Source organism: Protopterus annectens, chromosome 6.part0 (assembly GCF_019279795.1).
Source record: "Protopterus annectens isolate FY-2018-M chromosome 6.part0, PAN1.0, whole genome shotgun sequence".
Taxonomy (NCBI): Eukaryota; Metazoa; Chordata; order Ceratodontiformes; family Protopteridae; genus Protopterus; species Protopterus annectens.
In genome coordinates, this window is record NC_056737.1 from 1,723,060,324 (window position 1) to 1,723,067,447 (window position 7,124).

The window sequence follows — 7,124 nt, forward strand, 5'->3', positions numbered from 1 at the left end:
TATATAAGGAGCTAGAGGCTCTTTTGTTGCAGATATCACTAAGATGTTCAGAAATCCTGACCCGCAGGGACCTAGATGTTTGGCCCACATAAAATGCTGAGCAAGAACAACTGGCTAAATAAATAAGCCAGTCTGTGCTACAGTTCCCCAAAAAAAGGATCTCATAAACCCTAGATGTATCTGCACTAGTGAAACTCTTGGATTTACAGACATGTTGACAGGTAGAACAATGAGGAAGGCATATGGATGCCAAAACTGGTTTGACTGTTTTGTTATAGCTAGAGATTTTCTATAGCTTTCAGAGTTGCCACAATAAAATAGTTTTTTGGGGTTTCACCAAAGTGCTGGCCAGTTTTGTGATTGCTTTAGGTGTTTTGGGCCTTTGCACCAGCCGTACTTGTGGCTCCTGTGTGAGTTGTTGATAGAAAGGCCACACTGAATCTATTGTAACATAACTCCTGCCATCCTTGTGTATGGGTCCCTTTCATAATTTGATGTGTATGTACAGCCTGACTTAGGAAAAAATCATGGTTTTGGTGAGATATTTAGCTAATAAGAATGATTGATTCACCAGCAAACTTTGACCTTTTCACAGGTCTCTCAAACAGTGTGCTATGGTCACAATTCGAACACTATTAAATAAATGCTTATTCCTCCGTAGTCTGGCTTCAGAAGATGACCAAACAGAAAGTAAATCATGCACATATTCTACTTTATGAAAGTTGAGTCTTGGCATTATTATTATTTTTTTTTATTTCAGAGTCACAGCATCTTAAAATATGGACATGGTAATTAACAATGCATGCAGGACTATGACACGCAACAAAATTTCTAGAAATAATTAACATCTGATTCTCCTCTTTTGAGTATCACTAGTAGAATTAATGGAATTAAGTAAGCATGATAAAAAAGTAAAGTTACTCATAAAATTTAAAATACTCTCTTCTTTACAAAATTTTACCTTTTTTACCAGGATAAATAATTACATTCAGAGCTTAAAATACATATTATACCATTAAATACTATTATTACAACTGCTTTAGAATTGAAACAGTCTTCTGGTTTAAGCTGAGAAAACTATGATTGCTGCTAAGAACTTTTGTTAAATTTTAAGAAGCAGATCTATTGCATATAAAACCATTATTTTTTTTAAAGTGTAACCTTGTAATACTTTCCTATATAAAATTATTAATACTGCAGTACAGCAAGTATTTCAGTTTGGCTTCATTATTGTTTTTGAATGTTTTCTACAAATAGAGCACCTTTTATGAAACTTCATTGACATATTGTTTTCATAAAGCACATGAATGGGACCTTTGGGTCCATCCATCCATCCATCCATCCATGCATCCATGCATCCATCCATCCATCCATCCATCCATCCATCCATCCATCCATCCATCCATCCATCCATCCACAGCCCCTTCTCCCATTTTTTACACATGGGGTCAGGGTGTCACTTCAACAGTGACAATCATCTAGAGTCAAGGTTCACACCACAGTGTAGCTAGCCCTGCCACAAGTATTCTTCAGTACTGCACACTTGCATACACTCATACCAATGGCCAATTTTGAGTGTCCAATACACCAACTGCATATCATTGGAATGTGGTTGAAAGCTAACATGAATGCAGGGAGGACATGTAGACTCCACACAGAAGGCTCACCAGCTAAGAATCAAACTGGAGGACTTCTTGCTGGGAAGTGACAATGCTAACAATTGCACCACTATACCACCTGAATGGGACTGTTGTATCAACAAACTGAAATACTTCACAGCAAGATTTGGTTCTACTTGATTATGCCACTTCACACCTCATCTTGGATCATTATACTGTCATTGTTTTATATGTAATAGTCTGTTCTCTTGTTTTATTGACTTCCTGAGTTTCATATAGAATTCTACTGTAGGTGCTAGCTGTGGCTAAAAGGGCCTGTTTCTGCAGTTGCAGGAATGTGATTCAGGGATACATTAGCCACAATGAAGATAAAGCTCATTAATGGATAATGTGTGTGTTTTTTGAATTTTGTGGTGTTATCACTAGTGCTAATCAGTAATTTCCTGCAGTAATAACCTCTGGCAGCCCATGCATCATGTTGGCACAGGCATCCTCTCATTCATTCTCACACACACGCACACACAGACACACACACACACACACACACACACACACACACACACACACACACACACACACACACACACACACACACACACACACACACACACACACACACACACACACACACTGTATGAGTGCAGGGGGCATGTCTGACAGCAGAGCTCTCAGAATAAACACTCTGCTGCAATGTAGAACAGCAGAAAGTGGTAAGAAATGAGTGAGATCGCTCATAGGTTTCCGCATATCCCCACCAATAGTTCCCTATGTGTACAACAGCAACAGTACATAACAATCAAATGAAGAAACCCCTTTATTTTTATGTAAAAATCCGAGTACAGCTAACCATAGGTGTGTGGGTGTGCCCATCGCTTAACTATGGTTAAAGCAATAAGCAAACGTAAAAATGAGCCAAAAAGAAAAGTTCAAACAGAAGTTCAGCTTGCACAGCACTCTAGACAAACCAAGGTCCACAGGAACTGGAATAATCCACAAAACCAGAGTTCTAATGAGGAATCTCTTTGTCCAGATGGTCCACACCAATTATAAAGCCAAATAACAATCCTTAAAAAAGGAAAAAAAAATCTTCTTTATTGTAACACGAAGCAAATGAAAATGAGCGCTTTCGCCTGACAATCCCAGGCTTTTTCAAGATATGGTTAAAGCAGCTTAAAAGGCTGAAGACGATAACAAGGAAAATATATGCAAATGAAGCAGCACAGCAATAGTGTAGTGGGCAGAGTATTCGCCTAATGAGCAGGCATTCCCAGTTCGTGTCCCACCGCCGCATAGTCTATTTTACATGGCAAAGCACATTATAACCAATATTTGTGTTGTAAAATCCACTAAATAACATATATTTATGAACTGGAGTACTGCAGGGAATGCACATGTGAAGTGTCAGTGTCATAATGAATAAAGCACTAGTAAGCAGGTTTAAGGACAAATAAGCAGTAGTAAGCATATGTAAGCAAAAGTAAGCATGCTAAAGTGTGTTTGTGTGGGGGTAAGCACTGCCTACACAGATTAAGCAAGAAACTGTAACCTGAAGTTAGCAGTGCTTAGCACTGTGCAAACCCACTTACAACTGCATTAAAATGCCTTAATCACTCTGTATCCAATGGCTCGTGTTCTGCCCAGCAACAAAATAAGCAACCTAGGCAAGGCTTGAACCCAGGACCTCATATACTACAATCGCAGTAGTTAACCACTAAGCCATCATAGCAGTACATCAGAATGAGGTTTCAGCAAGCAAATCCTCCCCATAGGAAAATCAAACTGAACACGTGAAAATCTATGTAGAGTGTGATGTTGTATAACCTGCTACATAACATAAATATGTGAACTGGAGTACTGCAGTAAGGCCAGATGTGAGGTGTTATTGTAATAAAGTGATGTAGTCCCCAGGACCCCATGCAGTGTACATGCACATGAATCACAGATACCAGACACAGATATAACATGTAACAAATAATAAATCAATGTCAATGTCAAAAGGAAAATAAAATGCTAATTGAATATTAAGCAATGCTAAGCATTGCACAGCTCATCTTACGTGGTGTAAACAATGTGTAGGCTGGCTAACTCAATCTGCCCAGTGGTATACCCCTTTAAGCAATGCCAACATTAGGTAAGCAGGTGTGCCTATAGCTTAGCCTTTTCAAAACCATCCAATCATGGGAAAGTGTGGGAAATCGGGTGTATTTAAACCCCGCAGGCACCAATAATTCCCATAACTGGTTGCAGCTCCCTACTGTAGGCAGAATGGCTGGAGTTGGGGAAGGCACTCTCACCCAGGAGTCCAGATTCATGGTATGGCTCCGGGTTAAACACCATGAGGAGAGACTACTGCAGGGCCAGTACCAGGGCTCTCAGTATAAAATGGAAGCCTGGGACAGTCTTGCCTGTGACCTCACCAGTGCCACCATTATCCCTGGACTGTTGAGCAGGTCAGGCATCACCATGCTGACCTGAAGCGGTGGAGTGGGGATCTCTTGGAGCAGTGGATCCAAGAATCAAGGCAGATGGCCGATGCCCTATCACTAAGTACTCATTCTACTATGTAGATAATGATTGCCTAGCTTGTGTATACTATGGATAGGTAATGGCTAAATATCACTGTATTTCTCTGACAGCTGCAGATGAGTGGGCTGTGAACCAGCAAGCCCATGCTGCTAGGCTGCAAAGGCTGTGTCGTGAGGCAGGTTAGTAATAATCTTGCATGTACTGTCATAAGAAAAAAATATAACAGTTCTAGAAAGTGTAGTACCAGTATAAAAATGTATCGTGTATGGGATGTACTGAATAAACCAGACAATATGGCAAGAAGACTGTCATATAGGTTGTGTGGAATTAAAGGTGTAATATCTTGTGAATAAAAGTATAACCCCTAAAGTGCTTGTGTACATACTGCTTTCATATGTTGTTGTAGTGTTGCATTCTATACATAGTACTGTTGTATTAAGCAGTGTTAGCCACACTGTTGAACGCAATTAAAATGTGTAGGAAGTTCAGTATATATAATGTTGGAGGTCCCAAGAGGTCAGTCATATAAAACAACTGAGGGAGACTTAGAAACTATTGGAATGCTTCACACCAGTTCCCTGATAGCACAATGTACTGTGATGTCATTTGTAATATTTTTACCACACACAGCAGGGGTATGAATCCCAGGAGTGGTAGTAAGTTGTATGCATAATCATACCCAACAACTGTACAGACTTTGCTAGAATGTTCAGATAGTACACTGTAAGCATAATCATAACCATCAACTGTGCAGACTGTGGCAGAATGTTCAGGTAGTAAGCTGTATGCATAGTCACACCCCTCAACTGTTTTGATCTGTCCAGCATATCCAGATACATGGCCCATATCTACTGCCTGGTAACCTGTTCCCCTGACAATTCAGTGAGATGATTCAAGACATGCAGGCAGCTTATACTGACATATAATGTATAGTGAGACCTGAACATAAAAAGAGAATGTATATGAAAACAAACCTGTCATTGTAGCATCTTACCCAAAGTGCATGACAGCTATTCCAACACATGTCACATTAATACCTGCATCCTGTCAAGCCTTGACCAGATTGTGTGCAATAATGGATTGTTAGGTATGTGTATGACATCAATATGGAATCTGGGAGTATGTGTAGTATTCGTCAGGTAGTGTTAAATATTTTTTCCACAGCTATAACAAGAAAGAGGTATAGACTGTAGTTACAACACAGTTCACTCATATACCTGTCTACAAGCATGGAATCTGGGAGTATGTGTAGAATTTGTCGGGTAGTGTTAACAAAGTTCCCTCCACATATACAACTGGTAAGAGGTGTAGAGTGTAGTTACAGCACAGTTCACTCATATCTTGTCCACAAGCATGGAATCTGGGAGTATGTGTAGAATTTGTCACGTAGTGTTAACAAAGTCCCTTCCACATCTATAACTGGTAAGAGGTGTAGACTGTAGTTACAACACAGTTCACTCATATACTTGTCTACAAGCATGGAATCTGGGAGTATGTGTAGAATCTGTCACATAGTGTTAACAATGATTTTCCCCACAGCTGTAACAGGTAAGAGGTGCAGACTATAGGTACAACACAGTTCACTCATATACCTGTCAACAAGCATGGAATCTAGGAGTATATGTCGAATTTTTCAAGTAGTGTTAATATTTTCTCAACAGCTATAACAGGTAAGAGGTGTAAACTATATGTAAGACACAGTCCACATATATACTGATCTACAAACATGCCATTGTACAAATTAAGGCCATTGGGTAGTGTAATAATACATGTAAGGGACAGATCACTGCAGTGACTAAGAAAGGTGTGAAAACTACAGGGATATATTAGTTAATTGACCTCTCTCTCTCTCACCCCCACTATACATGTAACAATAACCTAATTACACACCTAAATGGGTACGTGTACACTCCAATCTTTTGTTGGGACATATGTCTTATTGGTTTATAAATATTCACATTTGGTTCTATGCATGTGCCATGTTAATATACTCCCATATTGGTGGCCTGTTGCCATCAATGAAACCTGCATGCTTTTGTAATCCCTGCAAATGTTGTAAATCTGGTGTCTTGGGTTAATGGGAATACCAATGCATGCTGTTATAACTAATCCTGAATGCTGTTGACTATTACTAACCGATATCTGTCCTAAAACTGCAACACCATAGCTCACATGGGAAGGAAGGTCCCAGCGGTCCTACCTGTCCCACCTCAGCTTTTCATGGCACTGGGCACCAGCATATCTGGGGCCCAGCCTGGGACCTCCTCCTCCGTAGGTCCTGCACCACTTTCAGGTGGAACCACCTCAGGAGATGGGGCTCGGCCCCCCTGGGACTGGGGCGGAGATCTAGCTGTCACCCATCCTCAGGTCCGGGCCGTGGTACATAGGGAGCTTGACAGGGAGATTCAAGACCAGCTACGCCAGCTTGAGGGGTGCAATTAGAGGGTGAGCCTACCCCTCCTACTCAGCCCCCAGCACAGCCACCTTTGGGGCTGTGAAGGTGCAGTGGTGACTGCCCATGGGTAGGGACCTCAGTCACACTGTCTCCATTTGGGGGCTCATGGGCTTGCGACTTCCAAACACCCCTCTCTGTCCAAGTGTTTTACCCCACACATGTGACATATACCGCACCTGTATGCATTTTGTTTGTCTTGTCTGTTAACCTACCCAACCTACCCCCCCAAATATAACTACTACCCCTCCCCAACATCCCACTCTCACCTAAAAAAAAATGGCAATCTGTTCCCACAAAAAGATATCACCCCATACATAGCTGTCCAATTCGCACACGTGTCCACTGGACACAAGTAATCCGGTCTAATTGGCATCACAATGAATTATTGTTGTCCTCACCCCCACACAGGGGTTTGAGTGTCCAAATTTACCTCCAAATTCAGTGTATATGTGCAGCTGTTGTTGTAGAAGAAATGGGCAGCTATGGACCTTCCCTACACCCTTCCTGCACATCCCTGGCTATTT